This window comes from Gossypium hirsutum, chromosome D10, assembly GCF_007990345.1.
Source record: "Gossypium hirsutum isolate 1008001.06 chromosome D10, Gossypium_hirsutum_v2.1, whole genome shotgun sequence".
Classification (NCBI taxonomy): domain Eukaryota; kingdom Viridiplantae; phylum Streptophyta; class Magnoliopsida; order Malvales; family Malvaceae; genus Gossypium; species Gossypium hirsutum.
This window is the reverse complement of record NC_053446.1, coordinates 33,347,426-33,371,404: the sequence shown is the minus strand read 5'-3', so window position 1 is coordinate 33,371,404 and position 23,979 is coordinate 33,347,426. Positions and strand designations below refer to the sequence as shown.

Genomic DNA, 23,979 nt, shown 5'->3' with positions numbered 1-23,979 from the left:
AATTTTGGGGGAAAATAAAAGGTTTTGAGAGTTTTTGGGAGTAAAATTTTGAGAAAAAATAAATGGGAGAGTAAAATTTTGGTGGGAAATGGATTTTGGGTAGATTGGGGGGTTGGGAGGGGAGGGGAGTAAAAGTTTTGGGGGGGAAATGGGAAGGAGTAAAAGTTTTGAGGGAAAAGTAAAAAGGTTTGGGAAATTGGGGTAAAAATGTAAAATATTATAGTTTGATATTCGAATTATTCGAATTCGAAAACTCAACTCGATTCGAACTCGAAATTCAAAAAAAAATTCGAGTTGATTCGAATAACTCGATTTGTTTAACTCGAAATTTGAATTTTTTTCGATTTTTTCGAGTCAAATCGAGTTTTGCTCACCCCTACATGTGAGCCACATGGGCTCACATGGCCATGTGCCAGATCGTTTGGATTTCATGATTCGCACTTTGGACTTGTGTAAAAATGCAATTTTTAGGTTTTTCAGGCATTTTAAGACCTATAAATATCAAATATAAGAAGAGAAAAGGGAGCCGCCAGAGAATATTGAAGAAACCAACTCGGAAAATGCCATTGAAATCAACTCTAAAGCAGATTTCTATTAAGATTGAAAATCTCCTTTTAATTTCTTTGAAGTTTTTTATGAGTTTATTTTTTTCTTGTGATTATACTGACTTTGAGATGTTTTTATTCGTGATTATGAACAAATTTTCTAAATACCTAGGGGAGATGAACCCTATGATGAATTCTATCTTTTGATTTTTTTTTTACGCAATAAATACATGAATCTTGTTCTTAGTTATGCATATTTGATTCTTGATTTAATATTTCCTGATTATTAATTCATGTTTGATGTGATTAATTCAGAGAAGGAATAGATCCTATTTAATAGTAGATTTAGCATAATTGAGTGGAGTTACATGCAATCCTAGAAATATGACGACATAAATCTACTGGATTAAAGTCAAATCTAATAGGAGAATTCATAGATCAAGTTAATGCGATAATAGAGGTTTTAATTAGAAATAAATTTCAATTAATCAACTTAAAATCAATTGCTCTTAGTCTTGAAGAGAGATATTAGCATAATTTAGGGATTTCTATGGATCAAGATATTAAGTGAATAAATTGTTTAATTCAGATTGATAATGACAGATGTAGTCTAGGTGGATTCTTTCTTGGGTATTGGTTCGCTTCTTGGTTATTATTCGATTATTTTCCTGATTTGTTCTTTGTCGAGTTCTTAGTTAATTGATTTAGTTAATTTTAGTTTAATTCAATTATTTCGATTTCTTGGTTAGATAATAGAAAAACGATAACTACTAGTACTTTTAGTCCTCATGGGAACAATATCTTTGCTCACCGTAGCTATACTATTTATCGATAGTTGCACTTGCCTTTGTCGTATTTTTAGTTGGTTTCGTGGACATCAAGTTTTTGGTGCCGTTGCTGAGGACTGAAATATTAGGAAAACATTAATTCTATTGATTTAGCTATTTTATTTTTATTTATTTTTAATTTAATTTTTATATGTTAATATTTTCATTTGTTTGATTTTGACAGGTTCTTTTGGTTTATGACTAGAGGAAACCCGTTGAAACCAATAATTTTTTATAGTGAGATTGAAAAATTTGCTCGCAAAAATCATAGAGAGGTTAGAGAAGTAAGGCAAAATCAACAGAATATAATAGATGATCACGAGGAAAAGAATATTATTGTGGAGATGGGTGATAATCAAAATAATCAACTACCTCCTGCAGGTCCTGCTCCTCGTACTATGTATGATTATGCTAAGCCTACTCAGATTGGAGCTGAATCGAGTATTGTTAGGCCGACTGTTAATGCAAAAAACTTTGAGATCAAACCAAACACAATTCAAATAGTGCAACAATATGTTTAGTTTGATGGTTTCCAAGATGAAGATCCGAATGCTCATTTGGCTAACTTTCTGGAGATTTGTGACATTTTCAAGATCAATGGCATTCTTGATGATGTCGTACGCTTATGGTTGTTCCCATTTTCATTGAAGAGTAAAGCAAAATAGTGGTTAAACTCTTTACCATGAGGTTCTATCATTAATTGGACACAGATGACTGGAAAATTTTTGTTAAAATATTTTTCACCGGCTAAAACAACTAAGTTGAGGAGTGACATCTCTTCCTTTGCTCAGATTGATATTGAGACTCTTTATGATACATGGGAGAGATTCAAGAATTTGTTGAGAAGGTGTCCTCACCATGGATTACCTTTGTGGCTCCAAGTTCAAACCTTTTACAATGGTTTGACCCCGTCGACTAGACAAATGATTGATGCAGCAACTGGCGAAACTTTAAATAGCAAAACACCTAAAGCAGCTTAAGAATTTATTAAGGAGATGACACTGAATAATTATTAGTGGCAAGTTACGAGAGTAAAACCTGTTAAGGCAGGTGAAGTTTTTGTTATTGATGCAGTCTTTATGCTAGCTAATCAGGTTGAAGCTCTTGGTAAGAAAATTGATGGTTTAAATTTGTCTAAACAGGTGAATCAGGTGATGCAATGCAATGCGAACGGAGCGAGGATGCTTAATTCAGAATATTCACCCTTCAAGTCTAACATGGAGCATGAGCAAGTCGACTTTATGGGTAATAATTCTAGATCTTAAAATAATCCTTATAGCAATACATATAATGCAGGTTGGAGGAAACATCCAAATTTCTCATGGGGTGGTCAAGAAAATCAAAGGTCACAAACCCCTCTGGGTTTTCAGCAACCTTATCAACAAGAAAAAAATTGAACCTTGAAGAGATATTAGTCAAATTTATTTCGGTGTCAGAAACTCAATTTCAAAACACTCAGACAACTTTGAAAAATCAGCAAGCATCAATTAATGAGCTCAAAAATCAGATTGGACAGCTTGCTAAACTGATTTCGGAAAGACAGCATGGTAGCTTACTAGTGATACTGAACCCAACTGAAAAGAGCATGTTAAGTCAATTAAAAAGAGTTGTCTAAACCCGAAAAGAAGCTGAAATAAAAAACTAATTAGAAAGATGATGGGGTGGAAAAAACCAAAAAAATTCAAACACTGGTACTTAAAGAATACAAACCACTGATACCATACCCAACAAAGTTGAAGAAAGACTGCATGGATGAACAATTTGGTAAATTTCTTAAAATTTTTAAATAATTACATATTAACTTACCTTTTGTTGAAGTTCTTTCGCAGATGCCTACATATGCAAAATTTTTAAATGAGATTTTAATAAATAAAAGGAAGTTTGAAGAGCTATCCACTATGGAACTCAGTGAGGACTTTTTAGCCATTCTCTAAAATAAATTACTGATACGAGTCACAAATGCCCAATTCAAGCTCAAGGACGTGATGGACTCAAATTACCACAATGCCCAATAACGAGGTCAAAGGCCAGACAAATGAGTTCAAAACTAAATGGAACAATTCATGAATTTATTAGCAAGGCCTTAGATGCGTACATGAAGGAAAAATAAAATCAAGATTCACTTTCTTGTTTTCAAGAAAATCAAGAAATCGAATCTTGGTCCAATTTTGCTGTTTTGAGCGATTTCAAGAATCAAGAAAATCAAGATTTCAAATCTTGGAAATCTTGGTCCAAGAAACCGAATCTTGCAGCTAAGGTACATTGGATCTCAGTTACGAGCATCAACGAACCAATTTCGGGAGAGAACGGATTACAAGCCCAAATGCTTAAAGAAACGGCCCAATAAGATGTTCCAAGCCCAATCAAGAAATTTAAATTAGACTTAGTTGAAAATCAGGCCAAATTGTCAAAATGGCCCAATTTGTTAAGTTTTAATTCTTTAAATAATTAGTTTTAATTTTTAGACTTTATGAATAAATTTCTATGTAAAAATTCAATCCAAGAGGCCCATTTAAAGTCCTTGGCCAAATTTCACCTTGAAAGTAAAAAAAAAATTAGGTTTTTTTTAGTTTTCCTATTAGGACTAGGAAAATAGTTAGAAGGCTTGTATGTATGGCTTGGCCAGCCACCCTTATACACGTTACACATTGAATTACACATTGAAATTAGATTTTATTGAGTGAAAAATTCTCTTTGAGTTTTCTCCAAAAATTCTCTCTTGAATTTTCTTTAGAAGTAGTTTTAAGAATCTTTTTTATTATGGGAGCCATCTTCAGCCTTGATCTTGCCATTGTTCTTCATTGGAGGGGAGATTAGAGGCGTTTGAAGGGAGTTGTGAAATCTTTCTCGATTTCAAGGCTTCTTAGGACTTTCTTTATTTTCTTGCTGTTCGTTATTCTTTATTAATTTTTGCTTGTGCTGATTTATTGATTAACTTGGGATTAATTGTTCTTGTTGCGTTTCAGCCTTTCCAAACTTCAAGATCTGATTCGGCTTCGGTTTTAGGCATCAAGAAATGTTCTTCATTCATAATTTCCAGATTTCTTGCCACCCAAGTATTTCTTATTCTATTCGATTTGGGTTTTTGGATCTGACAAGTTTAGTTCTCTGTTTTCTATTTTCGTTGCAGCCAATTTGTTTATAGATCTCGTAGGACTTTCCCGTGACTTGACGAGTCGATCTTGGTCCGCGCGCAACCCTCTATCATTTGGTATCAGATTTTGGGTGTTTTGGGTGATTTCTAAACTGATCTCCTTTTAAAAACATTAAACAGCAGTTTTTACCCAGAAAAAGTTTTGGAAAAAAATTCATTTGAGTGGGTAAAAGTTTTCCAATTGGTTTGAAATTTTACATGCATATTTTTGACAATGTGATAGAATATTAAAAAATATTTCCCGGAAAAAATCAGTAGAAAAAGTCAAAAAAATTGAAAAAGACGAAATCAAGAAAAAAATTTAAAAAATATTCATCGGGTTGAGTTTAGTGCCGAAACTTTCTAGATAAAATATAAAATATTTAAGGACATTCCAATTTAAATTTTGTGATTTTTGGAGATCAGGAACACCTCGAACGAAGTTGTCAAGTTACTCCACAGTTTTTCGGGTTTTCGGGTTTCAACAATTTTTATTGATTCTTAGCTGTAGGATTTCATTTGTTTTTCTTTTATTCTTCCTTTACACTATCTAAAACCTTCTTTTTTTTGTGTTAGTAGGATTTAAAAGTGTGCACAATTCTTCCTCGATGCAACACAAATCAATTGGTGTCTCATCACTTTTTGGACTCCTAGTGCAATTAAGATTCTTTGGTAGTTACGGTTCATATACTTTCTAATTGATTGATATAGACTCTAATAAAGAACTCACAAGACTTAATTCTACCTCTTTGAGAATTTGATTTTCCTTTTTGAGTGATTAACGGTGAGGTTTGTTAATTTTTTTTCGAGTGTTGAGTGTTTGTTTTGCAGGTTTTAAAATAAGATGTCTAGAATTGGTTAAGAAGATGATGAGAATAATGACCATAATGAGGTCCTTGTAGTCCACCGCACCCTTAACATCCAAATGAGAGACGATGTTGATAATCAAAGGACCAATATTTTCCATTCTAGGTGTTTTATAAAAGGTAACTTATGTTCACTTATTATTGATAGTGGGAGTTGTTCGAATGTAGTGAGCAGTTATTTGGTGGATTCTTTAAAGTTACCTTGTACCGAGCACCCTAAGCCGTATCACCTTCAGTGGCTTAATGAATGCTCGAAAGTTAAAGTTACAAAACAGACCTTGATCACTTTTAAGGTCAGGAATTATGAGGATGAGGTATGGTGTGGTGTGGTCCCAATGCATGCGACACACTTGCTCCTTGGACGGCCTTGGCAATTTGATCGTGATGTTACACACCAAGGCAAGCTCAATAGATACTCTCTTGTGTTTAAAGGCCGAAAATTCACTTTTTCTCCTTTGAATCCCAATGATGTATATAAAGATCAATTAAAAATGATGAAATTTTGTGAGGGGGTGAAGGAGAAAGGACAAATAAAAAAGACAGAGAGAAAAGAGACTAGTAGTGAAAAAAGTCAAAATTTAAATGGCCCAAAGGTGAGTGAATTCGCAAGTGGTAAAACTAGAGGAAAAAATTTAATTCCAACAAAAAAAGATGTGTGGAGAGCCCTACTCAATAAACAGCCTTGTATCCTTGTGAGGTTTAGGCAAAACTATTTATCTCTATCTAACAATAATGAAAATTTTCCTAGTGTATTTCAATGTCTTTTGCAGGATTATGAGGGTGTTTTTAGTGAGGCCCCTAAAGGTTTACCACCTTTACGTGGGATAGAACACTTCCATTGGCCACATATGAAGAAGGATGTCGAAAAGGTTCCCGAAAGACCGAAAGATAAATTTCAACTTCAATACCTTTCCGATGAAAGACACTTTCATATGATCAACATAGACAAAGATGAAATCACACTACATGAGCCCGAAGGTAAGCAAGGTAAGGAAATTTTAGCAACCGAGTCTCGTGCAGATTTGAAAATTATTAATAAAACTTTTAGTGACTTAGTTCTTAAAAAATCCCCTCATTTTGATCCAATTAAGTGTTATTCTTCGATTGTGGTTGATAAAGTCATTATGAAAGGAAGCGTGAGTTGTTATTCTCTTGATTTGCCTTTTGTAAAATCCGCGAATTTGTGCAAATCTATTTTGGTGAATAAAAAAAGTTTTGAATGCATGTTGGTATGTATGCGAAAATCCTCATGGTTTAACTTGATTGGTTTAATGAAATCTTTGTTACACTTCGGCATGACTAATCAAAATCAAGTTTTTAAACCCAGAATCTGTTTTGGTATATTTTGTTGGAAAATCAAGCATCATCTATTGTGTGCAAATACTTTCTATTGTTTTGATACTTGGTTTTTGAATAAGGTAACGAAATTTGCCAAATTTGTTTTCAATTTATATTCGTGCCTTAAACAATTTCTGTGGTTATACATGAAGTTTGAGTTCCATTTGATTAAGGTTAACTTAACAACGGAGCTTCGACTACACTATACCCCCGATGAGCGAAGGTTTGTATTAAATGGTAAAGGTAAAATCGACCCTTATTCTTCTGCGTATAAAGGTAAGATGCTTGAAACTTTTGAAACACCTTTGTACTCATCGGATATTGACAAAGATCGAGTTGATGATTTAAATTTTGTAAAACACTTAGATCGAAACGTGCTTGACTGTCCTATTTTATTTATTGATGATCTATCTGTTTTGATGGTTGATAAAAAGATTATTGTTTTTGATAATTTTTATGATGTATGTGTGAGTGAATCTATAGTCCGTCGATTAATGCATGGTATGATTGTGCAAATCTGTGAACCGTGTGAACCTTTTCAAATACCTACTTGTGACGATTACGTTTACCATTTGATTTATTACTCGCGATTTATTCATGGTTTGTGGAAACAATTTGAGATGATTGAATGCCTTAAAACATGTCCATCTTTGTTTCGAATATTTAATGAGGCATTGGCGAGTAAATTAGCTTATTTGCATGGTTATCTGAATCTATCCATTCGCATGCGTTATACTTATTTTGTTATGCTTATGATTGGACTACAAGTTTGTTTGCGTTACTATTTACTAATTCATGGCTATTCTTTTCAGTGGACTCAATTACCATTAGTCCCGTTCGATCGAGGAAAGCCGAGTCCATTTGATTTTTCAAATTCGAGGACGAATCTTTTTGAGGAAGGGGGGAATGATAAGAGTCACAAAGGCCCAATTCAAGCTCAAGGACGTGATGGGCTCAAATTACCACAAGGCCCAATAATGAGGTCAAAGGCCAAGCAAATGAGTTCAAAACTAAATGAAATCGTTCAAGAATTTATTAGCAAGGCCTTAGATGCGTACACGAAGGAAAAAGAAAATCAAGATTCACTTTCCTGTTTCAAGAAAATCAAGAAACCGAATCTTGGTCCAATTTTGCTGTTTTGAGCGATTTCAAGAATTAAGAAAATCAAGATTTCAAATCTTGGAAGTCTTGGTCCAAGAAACTGAATCTTACAGCTAAGGCGCATTGGATCTCAGTTACGAGCATCAACGAACCAATTTCGGGAGAGAACGGATTACAAGGCCAATTGCTTGAAGAAACGACCTAATAAGATGTTCCAAGCCCAATCAAGAAATTTAAATTAGACTTAGTTGAAAATCAGGCCAAATTGTCAAAGTGGCCCAATTTGTTAAGTTTTAATTCTTTAAATACTTAGTTTTAATTTTTAAACTTTATGAATAAATTTCTATGTAAAAATTCAGTCCAAGAGGCCCATTTAAAGTCCTTGGCCGAATTTCCCCTTGAAAGTAAAAAAAAAATTAGGTTTTTTTTAATTTTCCTATTAGGACTAGGAAAATAGTTAGAAGGCCTATATGTATGGCTTGGCCAGCCACCCTTATACACATTACACATTGAATTACACATTGAAATCAGATTTCATTGAGTGAAAATTTCTCTTTGAGTTTTCTCCAAGAATTCACTCTTGAATTTTCTTTAGAAGTAGTATTAACAATCTTTTTGATTGTGGGAGCCATCTTCAGCCTTCTTCTTGCCATTGTTATTCATAGGAGGGGAGATTAGAGCCGTTTGAAGGGAGTTGTGAAATCTTTCTCGATTTCAAGGCTTCTTAGGACTTTCTTTATTTTCTTACTGTTCGTTCTTCTTTATTAATTTCTGCTTGTGCTGATTTATTGATTAACTTGGGATTAATTGTTCTTGTTGCATTTCAGCCTTTCCAAACTTCAAGATCTGATTCGGCTTCGTTCTTAGGCATCAAGAAATGTTCTTCATTCATAATTTCCAGATTTCTTGCCGCCCAAGTATTTCTTATTCTATTCGATTTGGGTTTCTTGATCTGACAAGTTTAGTTCTCTGTTTTCTATTTTCGCTGTAGCCAATTTGTTTATAGATCTCGTAGGACTTTCCTGTGACTTGACGAGTCGATCTTGGTCCGCGCGCAACCCTTTATCAATTACCCACCAAGCTGAAAGACCCAGGAAGTTTTACTATTCCTTGTTTTATTGGTACTTTAAACATTGAAAAAGTATTGTCTGATTTGGGTGATAGTATTAACTTGATGCCTTATAAAATGTTCAAGCAACTTGGTCTTGGGAAACCAAAACCCACTAAGATGAGTTTTCAATTAGCTGACAGATCTTATAAATATCCTAGGGGAATTATTGAAGATGTACTTGTTAAAGTAGATAAATTCATATTCCCTATTGATTTTGTTATACTTGACATGGATGAGGATATTGAGGTGCCTTTAATTTTAGGTCAACCCTTTTTAGCCATTGCTAGTGCTATAATTGATGTGGGTAATGGTAAACTTGTGTTTAGGGTAGGTGATGATGAGGTCATTTTTCAAATTTATGATGCCATGAGGTTTTCTAGAGAGCAAGATGATTCCTATTATTTTATCAATTTTATTGATCATGCTGGTCAAGATTCTTTCTAGGAAATTGTTCATAAGGACACATTGGAACTGTATCTTGTTCAATGAGAGGAGGTTGATAGAGATAATGATGTGATAAATGAGATAAAAATTGACTAATTGACCTAGATACTAATGAGTCTCCATTGAGACAAAAAAATTATGAGGCCATTGAGGTAAGTAAAGAACAGAAATTAAAGCCCTCTATTGAAGAACCTCTCAAAAAATTAACTAAAGCAATTACCAAACCATTTGGAAAATGAATTCCTTGGGAAAAATTCTATATTTTTGGTGATTATTGCTTCGGATTTAAAGCTGAATGAGAAAGATGAGTTACTGCAAGTGTTAAAGGAATACAAAAGATTTATAACTTGGAAAATTTAGGACATTAGAGGGATCAACCCTTTTTTTTGCACCTATTAAATTTTTAATGAAAGATGAGTATAAGCCACGTGTGCAAGCTCAAATAAGGCTAAATCCCAATATGAAGGAACTTGTCAAGGCTGAGGTAATTAAACTTCTAGATGCTAGAGTTATTTATCCTATTTCTGATAGTGCTTGAGTGAGTCCTGTGCAGGTTGTTCCTAAGAAAGAAGGTATGTGGCAAAATTAATAGAAATAATGTTTTCCTAATATTTATTCCTCGGTAATAGTGCCAAAAACTTGATGTCCATGAAACTAACTAAAAATATGACAAAGGCAAGTGCACCTATCGATAAATAGTATAGCTACGATAAGTAAAGATATCATTCCCATGAGGAATAAAAGTACAAGTAATTGCTATCTTTCTATTATCTAACCGAGAAATCGAAGTGATTGAATTAAACTAAAATTAACTAAATCAATTAACTAAGAACTCGACAAAGAACAAATCATGAAAATAATTGAATAATAACCAATAAGCGAAATAATACCCAGGAAAGAATCCACCTAGACTACATATGTCATTATCAATCTGAATTAAACAATTTATTCACTTAATATCTTGATCCGTAGAAATCCCTAAACTATGCTAATATCTCTCTTCAATACTAAGAACAACTGACTCTAGGTTGATTAATTGAAATTTCTTTCTAATTAAAACCCCTATTATTGCATTAAATCGATCTATGGATTCCCCTATTATATTTGACTCTTATCCGGTAGGTTAATGTCGTCCTATTTCTAGGATTGCATTCAACTCCACTTAATTATAGTAGATCTACTCTTAAACAAGGTCTATTCCTCCTCTGAATTAAGCACATCAAACATGAATTAGTAATTCAAAAATATTAAATCAAGAATTAAGCACGCATAACTAAGAACAAGATTCAAGTATTTATTGTGTAAAATAGAAATCAAAAGACAGAATTCATTGTAGGGTTCATCTTCCTTAGGAATTTAGGAAATTAGTTTATAACCACGAATAAAAACATCTCAAAGTCAGTATAACCATAAGAAAAAGATAAACTCATAAAAAACATTAAAGAAATTAAAATGGGATCTTCAATCTTGATAGAAATATATTTCAAAGTTGACTTCAATGGTATTTTCTAAGTTATTTTCTTCAATATTCTCTGATGGCTCCCATTTCTCTTATTATATTTGATATTTATAAGTCTTAAAATGCTCGAAAAACCTAAAAATTACGTTTTTCCTTGTGTCCAGAGTGCGAATCACAAAATCTAGAAAGTCTAGCACATAGCCGTGTGTCAGCCCATGTGTCTCACACGGTAGTGTGTCCAGCCCGTGTGGGAAGGCCTAACCTGTGTGGCTCCAGAAATCTGTTCCAATTGTCTAATTTTCACTCCGTTTTTCTCTCAAATGCTCTCCTAATTATAGAAACATCAATTTAAAGGATTAGGAGCATAAAATTCACCATTTTGCATTGATTAATCATCCAAAAATGCATTAATAACGAGATTAAAACATGTTACTTTTGACACTTATCATTGTTGGAGGTTTTTCTGGGTGTGGTCAATTTTGTTAAAGTTTATGGAGAAAGGACTTGTCATTCTATGTATTACGAACGGGGAAGAGGAAGCATAGCTTTTTTTTTTCTAGTGATAAGGGTTCACACCGACCGATTTATGGATTCTGTCTGGTGAACTGTTTCTTAATTGCCAATGTGGTCAATTTCAAGGCTATGAAATACCATGGCCAATCTATGGCACAGAGGAGTGAAAATTTTAGAATTAGGGGCAAAAAGGTTTCTTTTTAAATTTTTTCGCAAGGTAGATGAGGATCGTGTGATCAGCGATGCCCAGTGGAATTTTAATGGCCATCTTCTAGTTTTTCACCGACTACAAGAGGAAGATGATCCTCTAACTACTTCGTTGGTGTTGTAACACTTCTTACCTGTGTTCATCGTCGAAATAGGGTAAAAAGTAGAAGAGGAAAAATTTTCACTTCTCGAGCCTTATCCTGACTATGTGTTTCAGTTCCATGTGTACTTTCCTCATGCGAGGTCCCTTGCGCGGGAGCCGACGCATTGCTTTCTACATCATTCGCTACAGCTCGGTCGAGATCCATTTACTATATAAAAACACAATTTTAAATTGTTAGAATCATCATCCTATCACAATATATTTATAGCATGTATAGATAGAATTTCACACATATTTTGTTAGTCTAAGAACCGGCTAAACTGTAGCTCTGATACCACTAATATGTAACACCTCTTACCCGTGTTCATCACTGAAACAGGGTAAAAAGTATTATCAAACATAAAATAAATATTTTCATAAAATTGGAGTTTTTTTTATAAAATTTTTGACATAATCCCTTTTACAAATGTCTAATCCCTCCTGCAAATTTTCAAAACGCAATCTCAAACCAATTCAATATTTCAACTAATACAACTATATACTTAAACATAATTAAATCATTCACGACATTCAAAGTAACCTCGCTAGCATTTTTAAAAAAATAACCTATCAATTAATATACATTAACATCTTAAGCTAAGTAGTAATTAGTATATATATACATCACATTAACGTTAAGTCTTCTATACATGCAATAATTCAGAAATATTGGTTTCAAAATCCAAAAGATGTAGATAGTGTGGATGATCCCCGACTCTGTCTAAATTCCGAGATGATTTATAACACTATAAAACAAGAAAAAAAGAAAGAGAAGTAAGTATATAGCTTAATAAGTACGTATGTAATTGATAAACAAATTTAAAACATGTTTCCATAGATGACATAATTTTAATCAACCATAAATTTGATATTTATTCAAATTCCAGCAAAGGTTTTTCTATGTCACAGTCACTAAATTATTTTTATCCGGAGCTACGGAACTCCAAACTAAGTTCTGTAAATTTTCCCTGAAACTAGAATCAAATACCGTCTTATCATAAAATTTTCAGAATTTTTGACTTGGATAATTAGTACAGTTTATGCTTTAAAGTCACCCCTATTTCACTACTCAAGATCTCTGCCTCTCTTCACTAAAAATGAATTATCTCATTGTACAAAATTTAGATGATATTTTTGTTTATTTCTTTTGAAAATAGACTCATTAAGGATTCTAAGAATATAAATTACATTTCATAATTATTTTTTTTACAATTTTTAATGAATTTTCCAAGTTAAAATAGGGGATTCCAAAATCAATCCGACCCTGCCTCACTAAAATTCAAATATCTCAAAATATACAACTCTTTCGCTTGATCTGCTTCTTTTATATGAATGTTGACTCATTAAGATTTAATTAAATATCTCATTCAATCAATAACTCAATTTCAATTTTTGGTGATTTTTCAAACTAACATCAATTCCATTGTTCGAATCTCTTCTGTTTCAATTTCACTCATTTACATAACATTACAACAATTTATTTTGTAAGCACAATACGAAACTTCATCACTCCAGTTATTCTTTAGCAAATTTTCACACTTCAATTACATACTCATATTTGTTTATCAATACTCATATCCCGTTGAGCACGTTGGTATAATAGCGAATATTCGGTGGTTTGCACATAGTACCACCCGTGTAATTATTATCATTCGATACACGTAATAGCCTTCACATAGTACTACACACGTGGTCAAACTTTCCGGTTCACGTAGTAGCCTACACATAGTACTACACACTTGACCAAAGCCTTCTGGTAAACATAGTAGCCTGCACATAGTACAACACATGTGTTTATAGGCACTTTATTCAAGCATTTCTTATTCCGACAGTCCCACAGGGATTCTTACTTTTCAAGGATTTACAATTTATCCGTACACAAATCAAAATTTCAATATTTCAGTCCAATCCCATAACAAATTTAATAATTCAATTCAACTACTTCACTTATTACTTGTCAATGATATATCCACAATTCAAGCAGATTTTAATCGATTCAACTATAAATTCTAAATTTTTAATTGTTATATAACTATTTCATATTCAAAAATTTCTCATATATTATAACAAAATATCAGAAATAGTTATAAATAATGTATTAATTACATATTACTTACCTCGGTGCAAAACATAGGAATTTCGCAATTCAATCCACAATCTTTTCCTTTCCCTTATCGAGGTTGATTCCACATCTTTCTTGATCTATAATAGAAAATTTAGCTTGTTTAATATTCACATATATCAAAATAATCATCGACTCAACTTTTGCTAAAATTACAATTTTGTCCCTAAACTTTTGCAAATTTATATTTTTGCCCCAAAGTTCAGAAATTAAATTTTATTCATTATTATTATGTTTTATAACATGCTGAACACTTTTCCCTTCTATGGCAACATCAAATTCTCTCTCTAACTCTTATTTATGAACATTAAATATTGTTACCAATTATGTTATTTTGCTTGGTTTCACTTAAAATCGATTAGCAAAAGTTGTTTAACATAAATTCTAGCTTCATATTCTTCCATAAAACATCAAAATACATACATTTCACACATGGGTAATTTTTCAATTTTCAACCCTAGCTCAAAATAACAGTAGAAATAGATAAACCGAGCTACGGGAATCTAAAAAATGCAAATAACATTAAAAACGGGGCTAAAATGCACTTACAATCAAGCTTGAAAGTGGCCGAAACCCTAGCTATGGAGTCGTTCAAGTTTCAGCAGCAAGCAAATATGATAACACCATTTTTACATCTTTTTCCCATTTTAATTCTATTTATTTACTAAATGACCAAAATGCCCTTACTTAAAAAAAATCCTATTTCACTTATTTCTTGTCCATTTTTGTCCATCACTAACTAATGGTCTAATTACCACATAAGGACCCCTAATTTATAATTCCATAACAATTAAATACCTTTAACAAATAAAACTCAACTTTTGCAATTTTTATAATTTAATCCTTTTGACTAAATTGAGTGCCTAAACGTCAAAATTTTTGAACGAAATTTTCATGAAATCTTTTCGTGAAATTGTAGGCCATAAAAATATAGTAAAAATAAAATTTTCCTCTTCAGATTTGTGGTCTGGAAACCACTGTTCTAACTAAGCCCTAAATCGGGCTATTATAGATGTCCCTCCATTTAGAGATTTTTGTCCTCAAAAATCTTACCGGAAAAGAGGTTTGGATATTGTTTTCTCATAACTTCCTCCGGTTCCTATGTAGCTTCTTCCATTCCATGTTTTTGCCAGAACACTTTCACTAATGCTATATTTTTATTCCTCAACTTTTTGACTTCCCGTGCCAGAATCTTTATCGGTTCCTCCTCATAAGTCATATCCGATCAAATTTCAATTTCTGTCGGAGAAATTATATGTAAAGGATCAGAGCGGTATCATCGTAACATTGACACATGAAATACATTATGTATCCTTTCCAACTCTACTGGCAAAGCTAACCGATAAGCCACAGGTTCAATCCTTTCAATAACTTCATACAGCCCAATAAAACGTGGACTCAATTTACCTTTACGGCCAAATCTCAAAATCATCTTCCACGGAGATACTTTCAAAAATACTTTATCGCCCACTTGAAACTCAATTTCTTTTCTCTTTAAATCTGCATATGACTTTTGCCGGTCTGAAGCAGCTTTGAAACAATCACGGATTACTTTCACTTTTTCTTCGGTTTCTTTCACCAAGTCAACCCCGTGAAGTCGTTTCTCACTGAACTCAGTCCAATACAAAGGGGTTCTACACTTACGTCCATATAATGCTTCATACAAAGGGGTTCTACACTTACGTCCATATAATGCTTCATACGGTGTCATTTGTATACTCGACTGATTAGCTATTGTTGTAGGCAAATTCAACCAATGGTAGATATTTCTCCCAACTGCCTTCAAATTCTAAGACACAACATCGGAGCATGTCTTCAAGAACTTGAATTACTCTTTCAGATTGTCCGTCAGTTTGCGGATGGAATGCAGTACTAAAGTTCAATTTTGTACCCAAGGCTTCTTACAACCTTTTCCAAAACCTCAAAGTAAACCTCGGATCTCTATCTGAAATAATGCACTTAGGCACCCCGTGCAACCTCACAATTTTAGCAACATATAACTCCGCCAACTTGTCAAGTGAGTAATCAATGTGTACCGGTATAAAATGGGCTAATTTCGTCAATCTATCAACGATTACCCAAATAGCATCTTTCTTCCTAGGAGTCAGAGGCAAACCCGTCACAAAATCCATCGTGATTCTGTCCCATTTCCACTCAGGAATCATTAATGGTTGAAGTAGACCCGAAGGTACTTGATGTTCAGATTTTACTTGTTGACAAATCAAACACTTTGATACAAATTTAGAAATATCCTTTTTCATGCCCAGCCACCAATACAATTTCTTCAAATCATTATACATTTTAGTACTACCTGGGTGAACTGATAAACTACCATTGTGTGCCTCATGTAAAATTGTCCGAATCAACTCATCATCTTTTGGTACACATATCCTATCTCGGAACATTAGGCAATCATCTGATCTAATTCGAAAATCTGAATCACAACCTGATTCACACTGAGATCTCTTGACTTGTAATTCACTATCATTCTTCCGAGCTTCACAAATTTGCTGCAAAAATAACGGTCTAGCTTTCAACTCAACCAAAATTGAACCATCCTCAGACAAAGCTAAACTCCTATCCATGGTTCTCAAAGCAAACAAAGATTTTCTGCTCAAAACATCAGTGACTACATTTGCCTTTCTTGGGAGGTAATCAATAACTAACTCATAATCTTTTATTAATTCAAGCTATCTTCGTTGTCGCAAATTCAAATCCTTTTGATTCATCAGATATTTCAAACTTTTATGATCAGTAAAGATTCAGCATTTCTCACCATACAAATAATGACACCAAATTTTTAAAGCAAAAACGATAGCAGCTAATTCCAAGTCATGTGTCGGATAATTCTTCTCATGTGGTTTCAACTGTCTCGAAGAATAAGCTATTACTCTACCTTCTTGCATTAGCACACATCCAAGACCATTCAACGATGCATCACTGTAAATTATAAACTCTTTCCCTATCTCAGGTTGCACCAACACCGGTGCCTCAGTCAATAACGCCTTCAATTTCTCAAAACTTTGTTGACATTTATCAGTCCATTCAAATTTGACATTCTTTTGCAATAACTTAGTCATAGGAGAAGCAATCATTGAGAATCCTTTAACAAAACATCTATAGTACTCGGTTAAGCCTAGAAAACTTCTAACCTCGGATACATTCTTTGGCGGCACCCAATTAACAATTGCTAAAATTTTACTCGGACCAACCCGAATACCATCACTTGAAACTATGTGTCCCAAAAATCCGACTTCATGAAGCCAAAACTCACTTTTACTAAATTTAGCAAATAACTTCTTCTCTCTCAAAATCTTCAACATAGTTCTCAAATGCTCGGCGTGCTCAGATTCATCTCGAGAATAGATTAAAATATCATCTATGAACTCCACCACAAACTTATCCAAATACGGTCGGAAAATTTGGTTCATCAAGTCCATAAAAATAGCCGGAGCATTAGTTAAACCAAAAGGCATCACTAGAAATTCGTAATGTCCGTATCTCATTCTGAAAGCAGTTTTTGGCACATCTGACTCTTTAACTCTCAATTGATAGTAACCTGATCTCAAATCAATCTTTGAAAACACTGTTGCTCCCTTTAATTGGTTGAACAAGTCATCAATTATTGGCAACGAATACTTGTTCTTTATAGTCACTTTGTTGAGCTGACGATAGTCAATACAAAGTCTCATAGAACCATCTTTCTTTTTCAAAAATAATACAGGAACACCCCAGAGAGAAAAACTCGATCTCACAAATCCCTTATCTGTCAAATCTTGTAACTGAGATTTTAGTTCTTTTAATTCGATTGGAGCCATTCTATACGGAGGAATAGAGATCGGTGCAGTCCCAGGTAACAAATCAATAGCAAACTCAACTTCTCTAATTGGAGGTAATCCAGGCAATTCCTCTGGAAACATATCCGAAAATTCACAGACTACTGGTACTGATTCAAGCTTTGACTCAGTCATCTCAGTGTTTAACATATAAGTAAGATAAGCTTCACACCATTTTTTCTAATATTTCTGGGCAGACATGTGCGAAATCACCATAGGTAATTTATTTGATTCATCTATTTCAACCCGAAGAATTTCACCAGTTTCACATTTCAATTCAAGAATTTTTTGTCTACAGTTCACCTTGACATCATGAAAAGTCAACCAATTCATCCCCAAAATAACATCAAACTCATCAAATGGTAACAACATCAAATTTGCCGGAAAACAATGACCTTGAATCATTAAAGGGCAATTCTTGCAAACCTTATCGACTAACACATATTTGCCTAAAGGGTTTGACACTTTAATCACGAATTTAGTAAATTAAATAGGCAAATTCTTATTAGATACTAAATTCACACAAACATAAGAATGAGTAGACCTGGGATCAATCAATGCAATAACATCAGTGTCATAGAGAGAAAATGTATTAGTAATCACATCGGGAGATGATGCATCCTCTCGAGTACGTATAGCATAAGATCTAGCGGGTGTTCTAGTTCCTGGTCTCACAGCTATATCTTTCATTTCACTTTTACTGCTAGCTCCATTTTCAGTATTTCTCGGTGGTCTACCTCTGCTAACAGTATCACCCGATCTAAAATTCTAAAACTTTTCTTCTTCAACTTTCTCAGGGCAATCTTTAATGTAGTGTTGTTGAGAACCACACTTGAAACAAGCTTGGCTAATTAACCAGCACTCACCAGGATGTTTCCTTCCACAATGTTGACACTCAGGTTTGTTAGACTTCACACTACCCACACTTGCTATTGAAGTAGCTTGAGCTTTCGGATTCGAATATGATCTCCCACGATCTCGGTAAGAATACCCAGTTGAAGCAGTCGATTGAGAATTCACTTCTTTGAACTTATTTGACTGAGTTTGGAATGACTTACTCATTGGTCTTTTTCTTGCATCCTGAGCCTCAATCACAGCTTTTCTCTTTTCTTTATTCAATTCTTTAGCCTTGCAAGCTCGATCAACCAGTACCACAAATTCTTTCAGTTCCAACATCCCAACAAACATTCTGATATCTTCATTTAACCCTTCTTCAAACCTTTTACACATAATAGCTTCTGTGGGCACACACTCTTAAGCATATTTACTAAGTCTAACAAACTCTCTTTCATATTCTGCCACAGAGATTCGGCCCTACTTTAATTCGAGAAGTTCATTACATTTTTTATCGATGAACCGTTGACTTATGTATTTCTTTCTGAATTTCTCTTGGAAGAAATCCCATGTAACCCTTTCTTTCGGAACCACAGATACTAATGTTTTCCACCAACGATATGCTGAATCTTTCAGTAAAGATATGGCACATTTTAAACATTCTTCAGGAGTACACAATAATTCATCAAATACCCGGATAGAATTTTCAAGCCAAAATTTTGCCTTCTCGGGATCATCATCTATGTTAGCCCTGAAATCTTTTGCCCCTTGTTTTTAGATTTTATCAACTGAGGTTTACTCGGTTTTACTAATTCAACACCTTGTGAAGCTACAAGAATTGGTTGAGGAATAGGAGGGGGTGGAGGAGGTTGAACATTCGGATTTGCACGAATAAACTCTGTGTACCAATTATTCATCATATGAAGAAAGGCGTCTCGAGCGTCATCCTAACTATGTGTTTTAGTTCCATGTCTACTTTCCTCAGGCGGGATCCCTTGCGCGGGAGCCGGCGCATTGCTTTCTACATCATCCGATGCAGCTCGGTCGGGATCCATTTACTATATAAAAACACAATTTTAAATTGTCAGAATCATCACACTATCACAACATATTTATGGCATGTATAGATAGACTTTCACACATATTTTGTTAGTCCGAGAACCGGCTAAACCGTAGCTTTGATACCACTAAAATGTAACACCTCTTACTCGTGTTCATTGCCGAAACAAGGTAAAAAGTATTATCAAACATAAAATACATATTTTCATACAATCGAAGTTTTTTTTTTATAAAATTTTTGACATAATCCCTTTTACAAATGTCTAATCCCTCCTGCAAATTTTCAAAACGCAATCTCAAACCAATTCAATATTTCAACTAATACAGCTATATACTTAAACATAATTAAATCATTCAATACATTCAAAATAACCTTGCTAGCATTTTTTTAAAAAAACCTATCAATTAATATACATTAACATCTTAAGCTAAGTAGTAATTAGTATATATATACATCACATTAACATTAAGTCTCTATACATGCCATAATTCAGAAATATTGGTTTCAAAATACCAAAAGATGTAGAAAGTGTGGATGATCCCCGACTCTGTCTGAATTCCGAGATGATTTATAACACTATAAACAAGAAAAAAAGAAAGAGAAGTAAGCATATAGCTTAGTATGTATGTATGTAATTGATAAACAAATTTAAAACTTGTTTCCATAGATAACATAATTTTAATCAATCATAAATTTGATATTTATTCAAATTCCAGCAAACTATTTTTCTGCATCGCAGTCACTAAATTATTTTTATCTGGAGCTACAGAACTTCAAATTAAGTTACATAAATTTTCCTTGAAACTAGACTCATATACCGTCTTATCATAAAATTTTCAGAATTTTTGACTTGGCCAATTAGTACAGATTATTCTTTAAAATCACTCATGTTTCACTGCTCAACATCTCTGCCTCTCTTCACTAAAAATGAATTATCTCACTGTACAGAATTCAGATGATATTTTTGTTTATTTCTTTTGAAAATAGACTCATTAAGGATTCTAAGCATATAAATTAAATCTCATAATTATTTTTTTACAATTTTAATGATTTTTCCAAGTCAGAATAGGGATTCCAAAATCAATCCGACCCTGCCTCACTAAAATTCAAATATCTCAAAATATACAACTCTTTTGCTTGATCTGGTTCTTTTATATGAAAGTAGACTCATTAAGATTTAATTCAATATCTCATTCAATCAATAACTCAATTTCAATTTTTGGTGATTTTTCAAACTAACATCACTTCCACTGTTCGAATCTGTTCTGTTTCAATTTCACTCATTTACATAACATTACAACAATTTATTTTGTAAGCACAGTACGAAACTTCATCACTCCAGTTAATCTTTAGCAAATTTTCGCACTTCAATCACATACTCATATTTTTTTATCAATATTCATATCCCGTTGAGCACGTCGGTATAATAGCGAATATTCGGTGGTTTGCACATAGTACCACCCGTGTAATTATTATCATTCGATACACGTAGTAGCCTTCACATAGTATTACACACGTGATCAAACTTTCCGGTTCACGTAGTAGCCTGCACATAGTACTACACACGTGATCAAAGCCTTCCGGTACACATAGTAGCCTACACATAGTACAACACACGTGTTTATAGGCGCTTTATTCAAGCCTTTCTTATTCTGACAGTCCCACAGGGATTCTTACTTTCAAGGATTTACAATTTATCCGTACAAAAATCACGATTTCAATATTTCAGTCCAATTCCATAACAAATTTAATAATTCAATTCAACTACTTCACTTATTTCTTATCAATGATATATCCACAATTCAAGCAAATTTTAATCGATTCAACTATAAATTCTAAATTTCTAATTGTTATATAACTATTTCATATTCAACCATTTCTCATATATTATAACAAAATATCTGAAATAGTTATAAACAATGTATTAATTACATATTACTTACCTCGGTGCAAAATATAGGAATTTTGCAATTCAATCCATAATCTTTTCCTTTCCCTTATCGAGGTTGATTCCACGTCTTAATTTATCTATAATAGTAAATTTAGCTTGTTTAATATTCACATTTATCAAAATAATCCTCAACTCAACTTTTGACAAAATTACAATTTTGTCCCTAAACTTTTGCATATTTACATTTTTGCCCCAAAGTTCAGATATTAAATTTTATTCCTTATTCTTATGTTTTATAACATGCTGAACACTTTTCCCTTCTATGGAAACATCAAATTCTCACTCTAACTCTTACTTATGAACATTAAATATTTTTACCGATTATGTTATTTTGCTCGGTTTCACTTAAAATCGACTAGCAAAAGTTGTTTAACATAAATTCTAGCTTCATATTCTTCCATAAAACATCAAAATACATACATTTCACACATGGGTAATTTTTCAATTTGCAACCCGCTCAAAATAATAGCAAAAATAGATAAATCGAGCTACGGGAATCTAAAAAATGCAAAGAACATTAAAAACGGGGCTAAAATGCACTTACAATCAAGCTTGAAAGTTTCCAAAACCCTAGATATGGAGTCTTTCAAGTTTCAGTAGCAAGCAAATATGATAACACCATATTTTTACATTTTTTCCAATTTTAATTCTATTTATTTACTAAATAACCAAAATGCCCTTACTTAAAAAAATCCTATTTCACTTATTTCTTGTCCATTTTTGTCCATCTCTAACTAATGGTCTAATTACCACATAAGGACCCATAATTTATAATTCCATAACAATTAAATACCTTTAACAAATAAAACTCAACTTTTGCACTTTTTACAATTTAGTTCTTTTGACTAAATTGAGTGCCCAAACATCAAAATTTTCGAACGAAATTTTCACGAAATCTTTCCGTGAAATTGTAGGCCATAAAAATATAGTAAAAATAAATTTTTCCTCTTCAAATTTGTGGTCTCAAAACCACTGTTCCGACTAGGCCCTAAATCGGGCTGTTACAGGTGTCCTCTACATTTTGGGTTCAAGTGCATGATTTGCCATTGGGATTTTTTTCAAAATCAGTGGATCAACAGTTTGGAAACTTTATTGGTACATTTTTAGTGTACGATTTAAAACAACTTCCTGGAGGGTTGAAAATTTTCTTACGAATTTGGGTGTTCATTGTTATCTATAAACCTTTAAAGCGACGGAAGCGGATCATGCTCTCCCCATTATGAATTTTCTATTCTACTTTTATATATGAATGATTGACCCTGTTTTGTTTTCTATGTAGTTGTTTAGGACATGGAGACCGTTTCTGTCCACTATGTCTTAACCCCCGGAAGGGCTAAAATTGTATTAGGATTTTTCTCTCTATGTGTAACCTAGGAGGGATGCTACGATGAATAGTATTTGGTTGTAAGATAGAGGAGGTGTGTTGTTTTTGAGTGCTACGTTACGAGGGGGACAACAGATGACATCATGGCATAATATCAGTCCCATCCTCAGGATCAATTTAAAAAGTTTGTTAGGAAAACTTGACCTTTTTGAATGGGCAACACAAGTGGGGCGGATAGGTCAAATATGGAGAATGATGATGAAAATTCCCTATTGGCAACTCTGGATGAGAAGAAGAAGCCTCGTTTTGACACAATAGACTACATTATTTTTATGGGTATGGATTTGCTAGAGACCGATGATGAGCGGGTTGAAGCTCTGATTCAGCAAATATCAACAGCTACTTGTAGGCAAGTTGATTGAACTCTATGAAGATTCTATATTAGAATGTCCATGGCTTGGGGAACCCACGAGCAACTCATAGACTTCAGCACATGTTGACAATCTATCATCCCCAACTCGTCTTCTTTATAGAGACAAAGCTTACTTCTTGAAGAATGGAGATGGTTTGGAAACGATGTGGATTTTGGAATGGTATTGATGTTGTGATGAATGGTTTGCGGGGTGGATTATGTTTGGGATGGAATAATGGCAATTTAGTTCAACTTTAAAGTTTCTCACTAAATCACATCGATATCGAGGTACAAGAAGGTCCGAATAGTCCTTGATGGAGATTTATTAGTTTTTATGGGGCTTTTGATCCACAAGAGAAATCTGACACATGGAATTTGTTAAGAGCCCTTGGGACTTCGCATGATTTGTCTCAGTTAGTTTGCGGTGATTTTAATGACATCCTTTATTCCATCGAGAAGCAAGGTGGACTGGTGAGGGAGGAGAGGAGAATGGAGATGTTTCGGAGGGTGTTGGACAGTGTTGGAGGCTTGTCAACTTCATGATATTGAATTCTCGGGAGTATGGTTCATGTAGAAGAGAGGAAATATACCTGAGATAAACATTCAGGAACGCCTTGATCGCGGAGTTACCTCTTCAGATTGGATTCATCTTTTCTCAAATTTCTCCTTGCAACATCTGTCTCAATCATTCTGTGACCATTTCCTTTTGCTCTTAAAAAAAATTAGGGGGATATAGAAAGAAAACTAGATGATT

The 23,979-nt window shown here is 33.5% G+C and overlaps 1 non-coding gene across 1 annotated transcript; it reads right to left on the bottom strand.

Moving 5' to 3' along the window:
• Positions 1 to 2,130: 2,130 nt before the first annotated feature.
• On the bottom strand, positions 2,131 to 2,237 carry LOC121222721 (small nucleolar RNA R71). The gene has a single exon (XR_005920088.1). It is a non-coding gene; the product is annotated as a small nucleolar RNA R71 (small nucleolar RNA).
• Positions 2,238 to 23,979: the final 21,742 nt, after the last annotated feature.